The 10,453-nt window shown below is 33.9% G+C and overlaps 1 protein-coding gene across 7 annotated transcripts in view; it reads right to left on the bottom strand.

Moving 5' to 3' along the window:
- The window catches only part of LOC113787674 (uncharacterized), a 29,051-nt gene extending 18,636 nt beyond the window's left edge, over positions 1 to 10,415 (bottom strand). The window contains exons 1-5 of one of the 7 annotated variants that reach the window (XR_012161286.1): positions 10,113 to 10,399; positions 4,592 to 4,703; positions 4,393 to 4,507; positions 4,022 to 4,117; positions 3,425 to 3,849 (exon numbers count right to left, since the gene is read on the bottom strand). The gene's annotated coding sequence lies outside the window, so the exon portion shown is untranslated. Of the gene's footprint in view, positions 1 to 3,424; positions 3,850 to 4,021; positions 4,118 to 4,392; positions 4,508 to 4,591; positions 4,704 to 6,503; positions 8,219 to 10,112 lie in introns of those variants that run through there. The other 6 variants (XR_003474189.2, XR_012161287.1, XR_003474187.2 and 3 more) reach the window with 6 other exon arrangements.
- Between the last annotated feature and the right edge of the window lie 38 nt (positions 10,416 to 10,453).

Raw genomic sequence — 10,453 nt, 5'->3', positions numbered from 1 at the left:
ATATATTATAATTAAAACAAAACCAACAATTATCTAACAACTCTTACCCCCATCATTTCATTCCCCTCTTAGTCTAATTTAATAAAAATATCTACTCTCGTCGGAACTCAATTGTCCGGTACAATTTTCAGCAACCCGAGATATTTTTAACAAAACTGCCCAGTATTAAATCCTTCGTAACGGAAGTAAATTATTTTCCGACAAATAATTTTAATCCAATTGCTAAAAATATATTTTTGGCATTTAACTCACTCAATACCAAAAGCTGGGCTAACAGCCTAAGAAATTCCACACAAAATACCCTAAAATTGCATAATTTAGGATTTAAAAACAATGGGTCTTACAGTTGGGAAATAAAAATGTTGTTTCTAATGCCTCTATGCCATGTTCTGTTTGCAAATTGGCTAAAAGTAAAACACTTCATATTTCGTCTTGTGCTTCGACTTGTTTTGAGATGATTCATAGTGATGTATGGGGAATGTCTCCTGTAACTTCTCATGCTCATTATAAATATTTTGTTACATTTATTGATGATTACAGTCGTTTTACTTGGATATATTTTCTTCGGTCCAAATCTGAAGTGTTTTCTATGTTTAAGAAATTTCTAACATATGTTGAAACTCAATTTCAAGCAAGTGTTAAAAAATTTCGCTCTAACTCTGGTGGTGAGTATATGTCTCATGAGTTTCAGGAATATCTTCAGCAAAAAGGTATCTTGTCTCAACGATCTTGTCCAAATGCCCCCCAACAAAATGGAATGGCAGAACGTAAGAATCGTCATTTGCTTGATGTAACGCGCACCTTACTTCTTCAAGCTTCTATACCATCTCGATATTGGGTGGAGGCTCTTTCCACAGTTATCTTCTTGATCAATCGTCTTCCTACAGTTATTGATCTTGACTCTCCTTTTTTTCGTCTTTTTAAAATTCAGTCTGATTATAGTGATTTACATACTTTTGGATGTGTGTGTTTTGCTCACCTACCTCCCTTTGAAAGACATAAGCTTGGAGCGCAGTCTGCTCAATGCGCATTTATCGGATATAGTCACTCTCATAAGGGTTTTGTGTGTTATGATGTTTCTAACCAGCGCTTTCGCATTTCTAGGAATGTGACATTTTTTGATAATCAATTTATGTTTCACTGTATTTCTCCTACCATGAATGATATTGCTACTCTTCCCAACTTTTCTATTATGCCTCAATCTATAGAACGTTTTAAACCAGGAAATGTGTATGTTAGAAAACACAAACAGCAGGTTATAACCCCCCTTCTCGACCCTGATCCGCCACCTGATCCTGTAGCGATTGCACCACGACGTTCTGGTAGAGCGTCTCGTGCACCAAATAGATATTCACCAGACATGTATAATTCCTCACATACCTCTTTGTCTGCATCTCTTTCTAGCATATATATTCCTACTTGTTACTCACAGGCTGTTAAAGATGTGCGCTGGATAACAGCAATGAATGAGGAACTTCAGGCTCTTCAAGAGAATTTCACATGGGATATTGTCTCTTGTCCTCCTCATATCAAACTCATATGCTGCAAATGGGTGTATTCTATTAAATTAAATTCTGATGGGTCCTTAAATCGGTACAAGGCTCGATTGGTTGCTTTAGGAAACAAACAGGAATATGGAATTGATTATGATGAGACATTTGCACCGGTAGCCAAAATGACAATTGTTCGCACTGTACTCTCTATAGCTGCTTCTAATGGGTGGACTCTTCATCAAATGGACGTGAAGAATGCATTTCTTCATGGTGATATCACTGAAGATATTTATATGACTCATCCTCAAGGTATATTTTCTTCATCTCATGGTGTGTGCAAGTTCAAACGCTCTTTATATGGTTTGAAACAAGCACCTCGAGCATGGTATGAGAAATTTCGTTCCACTCTACTTGGTTTCTCTTTCACTCAAAGTCAGCATGACTCCTCTTTATTTATTCATTGCACATCTACTGGCATTGTTCTACTCCTCCTTTATGTTGACGATATGGTCATTACTGGATCTGATCAGACATCCATCCGGGAACTTAAACATCAATTGCAAACTGCGTTTCATATGAAAGATCTTGGTAACTTGCAGTATTTCCTTGGCCTTGAGGTCCATTCTACCCCAAGGGTATATTTCTTCATCAACATAAGTATGCGACAGACCTTATTTCTATGGCAGGCCTCCAATCAGCTAATCCGGTAGATACTCCTCTTGAGGTTAACGTGAAATATCACCGAGATGAAGGTGATCTATTGCCAGATCCTTTATTGTATCGACAACTTGTGGGTAGTCTTAATTATTTGACAATTACCCGACCTGACATATCATTTGTTGTTCAACAAGTCAGTTCATGCACTCTCCTCGCCACCTTCACTTGGCTGCAGTCCGTCACATAATTCGCTATTTGCTAGGTAGCTCTCAACGAGGTCTCTTCTTTCCCATGGGCACAGTTCCCAAATTAATTGCCTATAGTGATGCTGATTGGGCTGGGTGTCCCGACACTCGGCGATCTGTCACCGGTTGGTGCATGTTTCTCAGTTCTTCACTGATATCATGGAAAAGTAAGAAACAAACACGAGTCTCTAAATCATCTACTGAATCAGAGTATCGTGCTATGCCTACTGCTTGTTCTGAGATAATTTGGTTTCGTGGTCTTTTGGCTGAACTTGGATTCCTTCAAACAGAGCTAACGTCTCTCTATGCTGACAATACAAGTGCTATTCAAATTGTTGCAAATCCTGTTTTTCATGAGCGCACCAAACATATTGAAGTAGATTGCCACTCCATCCGTGAGGCCTATGATAATCAGATTATATTCATCCCTCACATCAATACTCAGTTTCAAGTTGCAGACATTCTTACCAAAGTTGTTCCTCGTCCGCGTCATCAATTTCTAGTTAGCAAATTGATGCTCCTTGACCAGCCGCATCAATTTGAGGGGGGATGTGAATCAGGAAATAATGTTAATTTGTAATTATATTTATCGGATTTCCAAAAATAAGTTAGACAAATCAGAATATGATTTGATCTCCTTAATTTGTAATTATGAGATGTAAATGTGGTAACAATTATATATACGAAGAAATATCAAAGCAAGAGGGACATCAAACCATAATATGTGACATTCTTAACTTTGGAATATTTATGAGAACTGTGATTAACTATCACAATGTCATTTACATAGATTAGGAGGGCTGTGTATGAAGGTGTGGTAGTAACCACTAGTTCAGTAGGCTTTACTTAAATTAAAGATCGGGAAGTCAATTAAAGAACCTAGTGCAAGATATGGCAGGACAGGTATAGTGGAAATCATGGTCTGGATTGAGGAGTGGAATTGGTTGTTCTACCTAGCAAATTGTTGGAAACATATAGCGAAGGAAACCAACAAATTCTAAGGCTATCATCATCCAGAAATGCACAATGTAAAGTTTGAAGAGAGAACTTTTATTCAACATCATCAATGCCATTCTGTTACTGAGATATACAACTAGTAAAACTTTGCAAGTCCACAACTATTTTGGTAAGAATGACTGCTTCATTAGGGCTGAGCCACTCCTAATATGTATGGATGCTTTCTTTCCAATCCTAGCATTCTAGTAATAGATGTTTCAACACAAATAAAATGATGAACAATGCCCTTGCTTCTACACAAATCATCTAGCTTAAACGCAATTTGATTATCATTTCTAATCAGTTTAGTCCTTCTTGCAAACTGATTTTCTACCATAGTAATGGAGTCTGCCACTTTTTCCAAATAACACAATTCAAGTGCATCTAGTATTGTCATCAACCATTACCAAAAAGTACTTATAGGCATGATTCAAGGTACGGATAAAGCCGCCGAACATCTGAATGGACAAAATGAAAAGAACTAATAGCCCTGTTACTACTCAATAGAAATGTCTATCAAATTTCCTTTGCAGAGAGACAAATATCACAATACTATAGTATCAAAGGTCAGACTTTGAAACATTAAAAGAACTACTATTAAATAAGAACTCAAATAATTATCAAGTATACCATATCCCTCGGGTTCAAAGGAAGCTCAACACCAACTTGGAGCATCTTTACGAAATGGACCTTCACCTGGAGAACTGAATCTGCATTCCTACCAAACTATCATACGAGACTATTATTAGAAGGAAAACAGCAGGGCAATTTTACCAATTTATTTAGAACAATACCAAAATATTACCTTAACATAAATGTATTACGAAATATTTGAATAAATTAAGGAGTCACAAAATGTAGACTATTAATTACTAACAATAAGATTGGTTTTATGATTGTTTTTTTTTTATCAGTGGTAGGTTTGAATATAAATTATTTTCAAGATCAATTCTAAAACATAATTAAATGAAACATGCTCTTAAGCACAGATCAATACCCACCTTTAAGTATCTCCAAACAAGATTTGAATAAAAATGGTTAACCCCCAAACTTGACTACCAAATGTCCAACAGAGTTACATGCAGAACCTAAGTGTCCTCTCATCCCACATATCACCTAATAAACGGAAGAAAGAACAAAATATAAAAAATGAAAGCATAAAGTTACAGTATAGACATTAGATAGAGATGGTGAATGTACTGTGTATCTCCTTGGTTCATCGCCATTAATATGATCTATGAAACTCCAAACAGGATTGTAGAGGGTGAAAGTTGTGATCATGTAAATGAGAAATGCCACAAAGCCTCCAAACCTATATCACACATGTATAAATATATATACTGTTAATCAAAGCAAATTGACAATATGCACTAACCAATTTCAGTTTAATTTCCAATTAATTCCTTCAATTTCTATCCTCTTGCAATAAACAATTTTCAAGTTTGAAATTAGATGAGTGTTTTTTGTTCTCACTCATATGATCAGAGAATTCATGCCAGAAAAGAAGAAACTTAATATCATAATATGACTTCAACAAAATGAATGAATGTGTACAAAGAGTCTTATATACAAGAAGATGAAGTAACTAATTATGTTGGGATTAACTAATAAACCATTATACAAGAAAATGGGGCGTTATCAATGGATATTAGTGTTACTTACGACCACGACCCCTCAATTTTTTATGGCTATATCCATAGATACATAAGAAATAGGAAACAAACAAGTTAACTGATGGACTTGTCTCAATTTTTTATGGCTATATCCATAGATATTAGCACCCTTTATTTGCTGCCACATTTTCAACACGCACACTCAACATGAAGGAACCTGACAATACACCTCAATGAGAAGGAACCTGGAAATAGTATCCCTCCCCATTAATAGTCCCTTTTCTCACTCAAGCTCTCTCTATCTCTACTCTCAGCCTCTATCCTAACAGACGCTCCAACCAGCAGCAGCGAGCCCCCACCCCATTGCTTGTCCACCACCACCAATGCCTTGTTTCACCCGTTGGCCCTCTCTCTCGGCATGAGTCGGAGAAACTAGTCCAAACTAAATAATTGTATTTGTATAAATCTATCAATCATATTCTTAACTTTGGAAAGCTTATGGGGAGTGTAACTAACTATCACAATGTCATCTCCATAGATGAGGAGGGCTGTATATTAAGAGGTGTGGTGGCAGATTGGGAAATCTATTAGAGAAACTGGTGCAACAGAATCTGTCGATATGGAAAGACAGGTACAAACAAAATCACTGATTTGAATTGATGAATGGAATTGGTTCAAGTGGCAGCAGTCAGCAGGGCTTGGATAGGAAACGAATCCCAAGTGTGAGTAAGGTTATTGATGACTTTTGTATGGGAAAATATGTTCACAGAACATAATCCGTTTCCTAATGGGATCATAGACAACAACCCATTCCATATTCATCTTGCAATCTAAGAAGACACACTTACCCTGACCTGCCAACATAGCAAAGGAAACCAACAATTTCTAAGGTTATCAACATGTAGTAATGCACATTGTAACAGGAAAAAGGGAGAACTTTTATTCAACGTCGTCAGTGTCGTTTTGTTAATGAGGTATACATGTAAAACTTCAGAAGTCCACAATTATTTTGGTAAGAATGACTGCTTCATTAGAGCTTGAGCCACTCCTAAAATGTGTTGGTGTTTCCTTTCCACCCTAGCATTCTAATCAGGCGTTTCAATACAACTAAAATGATGAACAATGTCCTTTGCTTCTACACAAATCATCTAGCCTAGATGCAATGTAATTATCACTAGTAATCAGTTTAATCCTTCTTGAGAACTTATTTTTCACCATAGTAATGAAGTCTGCCACAAAGTATAGCCCTGTTACTACTCAATAGAAACAACAACAACAACAAAGTATTTGTGAAACATCTCTAACTTTGTAGAAAAGGAATGTCCAAACCTATAGTGCCAAATGGTGGACTCTGAAACATTATAAGAACTACTATCAATTCAAGTCGCATAATCCAAATGAAAAAGGCTACACTTGAGGATAACCGAACCAATCTTCTCCAGCAAGAAATTCTAAATCACACAATAATCATAAGAAAAATTGGCACTGCGTGTTTTTACCTTTATTAATATCCGGGATAAATACCAAATTGAGGTTGAAATTAGGAAAATATACGACATCTCTCTTGGAAAATATATGACATGATTTTGAATGCCCTCAAGTCATCACATATAAGGTCAGTAGCTCCAAAATCAATGATCCAAGGGGATAGACACAACAAAACACTAAAACAGTCATGAACAACTAGATGAGAACTCAAAGAATGATCAAGTATACCATATACACCAGCTGCAATGTGAAATTTGTTGATATCTTTCTTCAAGATATTCATCCTCTGTTTGCACTATTCACGAATAAAACCACTTGACATTGTCTATTGTTTTGTATTATCATATTTCCTCCCTCCATCTTCAGACACAAAATTCACATTAGACTTCATCTTGAAAGCAACAAAAAATAGGTTTTTGCAGTACTGTGGGATGTTTTCCTACAGAAATTGCACTATTTTGTGCTCCAATTGCCCTTTCCTCTACCAAATGGTTTCTTACGGTCTTACCATCAATAAGCTTAACCAAGAACTCAAATTTGTCCCTCCATTTTGTCTCTCATGCTCAATCAGGGTCATCCAATCATATTATCACAATTTCATATGAATAAATAATTGCAAGTCACATTTTGGTTCAAGAATTCATCTAGTGATTAAAATTCAGGTCTTCTAAACATACTATTCATGAATAAAAAATTCATATTGCAAGCCACATTTTTTGTCAAGAATCCATCTCGTGATTAAATTTAGAGTCATTCAATCATACTACTCCAATTTCATATGAATAAAAAAATTTATATTGCAAACCACATTTTTGGTCAAGAATCCGTCTCGTGATTAAATTTAGAGTCATTCAATCATACTACTCCAATTTCATATGAATAAAAAAATTTATATTGCAAACCACATTTAAGGTCAAAAATCCATCTCATGATTAATGGGTCATCCTATCATATTATCCCAATTTCATTTAAATAAAAAGTTCATATGAAAAACCACATTTAGAGTCAATAGTCTAGCGCATAATTAAATTGAGTCATCAAAACACACTATCCCAATATAATATGAATTAAAATTCATATTTCAAGCCACATTTTGGGTCAAGAATTCATCTCAGGATTAAATTTAGGGTCATCCAATCATATTATCTCAATTTCATATGAACTAAAAGTTCATATTGCAAGCCACATTTTAAGTCAAGAATCCATCTCAATTAAATTTTGGTCCATCCAAACTTATTATGCCAATTTCATATGAATAAAAATTCATATTGCAAGCCACATTTTGCGTCAAGAATCCATCTCATCGTAAAATTTTGGTTCATCCAAATATATCATCCCAATTTCATATGAATAAAAATTCATATTGCAAACAACATTTTGGATCAAGAATCCATCTCATGATTAAATGTAGGATCATCGAATCAAATTATCCCAATTTTATATGAAAAATAATTCATATTGCAAGTCAATTTTGGGTCAAGAATCCATCTCGTAATTAAAATATGAGTCATCCAAACATATTATCTCAATTTAATATGAATTAAAAATTCATATTTCAAGCCACATTTTTTGGGTAAAGAATTCATCCCGAGATTAAATTTAGGGTCATCCAATCATATTATCCCAATTTCATATGAACTGAAAGTTCATAATGCAAGCCACATTTTAGGTCAAAAATCCTTCTCAATTAAATTTTGATTCATCCAAATTTATTATCCCAATTTCATATGAACTGAAAGTTCATAATGCAAGCCACATTTTAGGTCAAAAATCCTTCTCAATTAAATTTTGATTCATCCAAATTTATTATCCCAATTTCATATGAACTGAAAGTTCATAATGCAAGCCACATTTTGGGTCAAGAATTCTTCTCAATTAAATTTTGATTCATCCAAATTTATTATCCCAATTTCATATGAATATAAATTCATATTGCAAACCACATTTTGGGTCAAGAATCCATCACATGATTAAATGTAGGATCATCTAATCAAATTATTTCAATTTTATATGAAAAATAATTCATATTGCAAGTCAATTTTGGGTCAAGAATCCATCACATGATTAAATGTAGGATCATCTAATCAAATTATTTCAATTTTATATGAAAAATAATTCATATTGCAAGTCAATTTTGGGTCAAGAATCCATCACATGATTAAATGTAGGATCATCTAATCAAATTATTTCAATTTTATATGAAAAATAATTCATATTGAAAGTCACATTTTGGGTCAAAAATCCATCTCGTAATTAAAATATGAGTCATCAAATCATATTATCCCAATGTAATATGAATTAAAAATTCATATTTTAAGTCACATTTTGGGTCAAGAATTCATCTCGAGATTAAATTTAGGGTCATCCAATCATATTATCCCAATTTCATATGAACTGAAAGTTCATAATGCAAGCCACATTTTGGGTCAAGAATTCATCTCGAGATTAAATTTAGGGTCATCCAATCATATTATCCCAATTTCATATGAATAAAAATTCATATTGCAAACTACATTTTGGGTCAAGAATCCATCTCGTGATTAAATTTAGAGTCATTCAATCATACTAACCCAATTTCATATGAATAAAAAAATTCATATTGCAAGCCACATTTAAGGTCAAAAATACATCTCATGATTAAATTTAGGGTCGTCCTATCATATTATCTCAATTTCATTTGAATAAAAAGTTCATATGTAAAACCACATTTAGGGTCAATAAATCTAGCGCATAATGAAATCTTGAGTCATCAAAACACACTATCCCAATATAATATGAATTAAAATTCATATTTCAAGCCATATTTTGGGTCAAAAATTCATCTGAGATTAAATTTAGGGTCATCCAATCATCATATCTCAATTTCATATGAACTGAAAAATTCATATTGCAAGCCACATTTTGGGTCAAAAATCCATCTCATAATTAAATTTTTGTTCATCCAAACATTTCATTCCAATCTCATATTAATAAAAATTCATATTGTAAGCCATATTTTGGGTCGAGAATTTGTAACTAAATTTAGGATCATTTTATCATATTATCTGAATTGCATATGAACAAAAAATTCATATTCCAATCCACTCAAGAATGCACCTCGTAATTAATTTTGGATCATCCTAAGTTCCTAACACAGCAACCGACTTGTCTAAGGGGATACTTATTGAAACTTTTTTATTTTTATTAGCCTTCTTATGCATGAATAATCAGGAATGATCAAGATTATACATTCTTGGATACTAATAAAAAATAATATGTTAATGTTGCAAACGAAACTTGAAAGCACTGCAGAATAATTGAAGGTCCAATCAAGAAAACCATGAATTTCAAACCCTAAAATAATGAATGTTGATTATTCAAACCCTAAATTTGAACAAACTTGAATCCGAATAACAAAGTTTGTGAGTCTGTTGTCATCTTTTTCCAGCACCAATTAAAACCAGAAATCGACGGTTTGAATTTCAATAACGGGATGTTACCGTTACCGTCGCAAACGAAAAAAAAAAGAAAAAGTTGCTTCAAAACATCAACGCCAAACACGAAGATGACATAGGTCAAATCAATTATAAAGAATTTGATTCAAAGTGCAGAAGATTGAAAATCGAAAATTAAGAACACACCTCTGTATTTCTTTCTCCAATTTTGTAAGAATAATCGAAATCAATCAAAGAACGAACTAGAACGAATTCAGAATAATCGAAATCCAATCAAGAAGCTCCAATCTTTTCTTTTTCCGATTCGTTAAGTTCGCAGCTCTTTTTCTTTCTCCAATTCGTCGTGTTCGTTCGCAGCAATTTTTTTTCTCCAATTCGTCATGTTCGCACCTATTTATCTCTCCGTGAAGCAGACTCGAAACCCACAATATGTTAAGTGTACACAACCGGACCCTTTATTTACTTTTTATGAATAGCTGGAAATATTTTTTGTCAAAAACAGTTGGATTATGGTGTAACCTTATACT

This window comes from Cicer arietinum, chromosome 7 (assembly GCF_000331145.2).
Source record: "Cicer arietinum cultivar CDC Frontier isolate Library 1 chromosome 7, Cicar.CDCFrontier_v2.0, whole genome shotgun sequence".
Lineage (NCBI taxonomy): Eukaryota > Viridiplantae > Streptophyta > Magnoliopsida > Fabales > Fabaceae > Cicer > Cicer arietinum.
Note: the sequence above shows the minus strand (reverse complement) of the source record. Positions and strands in the feature narration are given on the sequence as shown.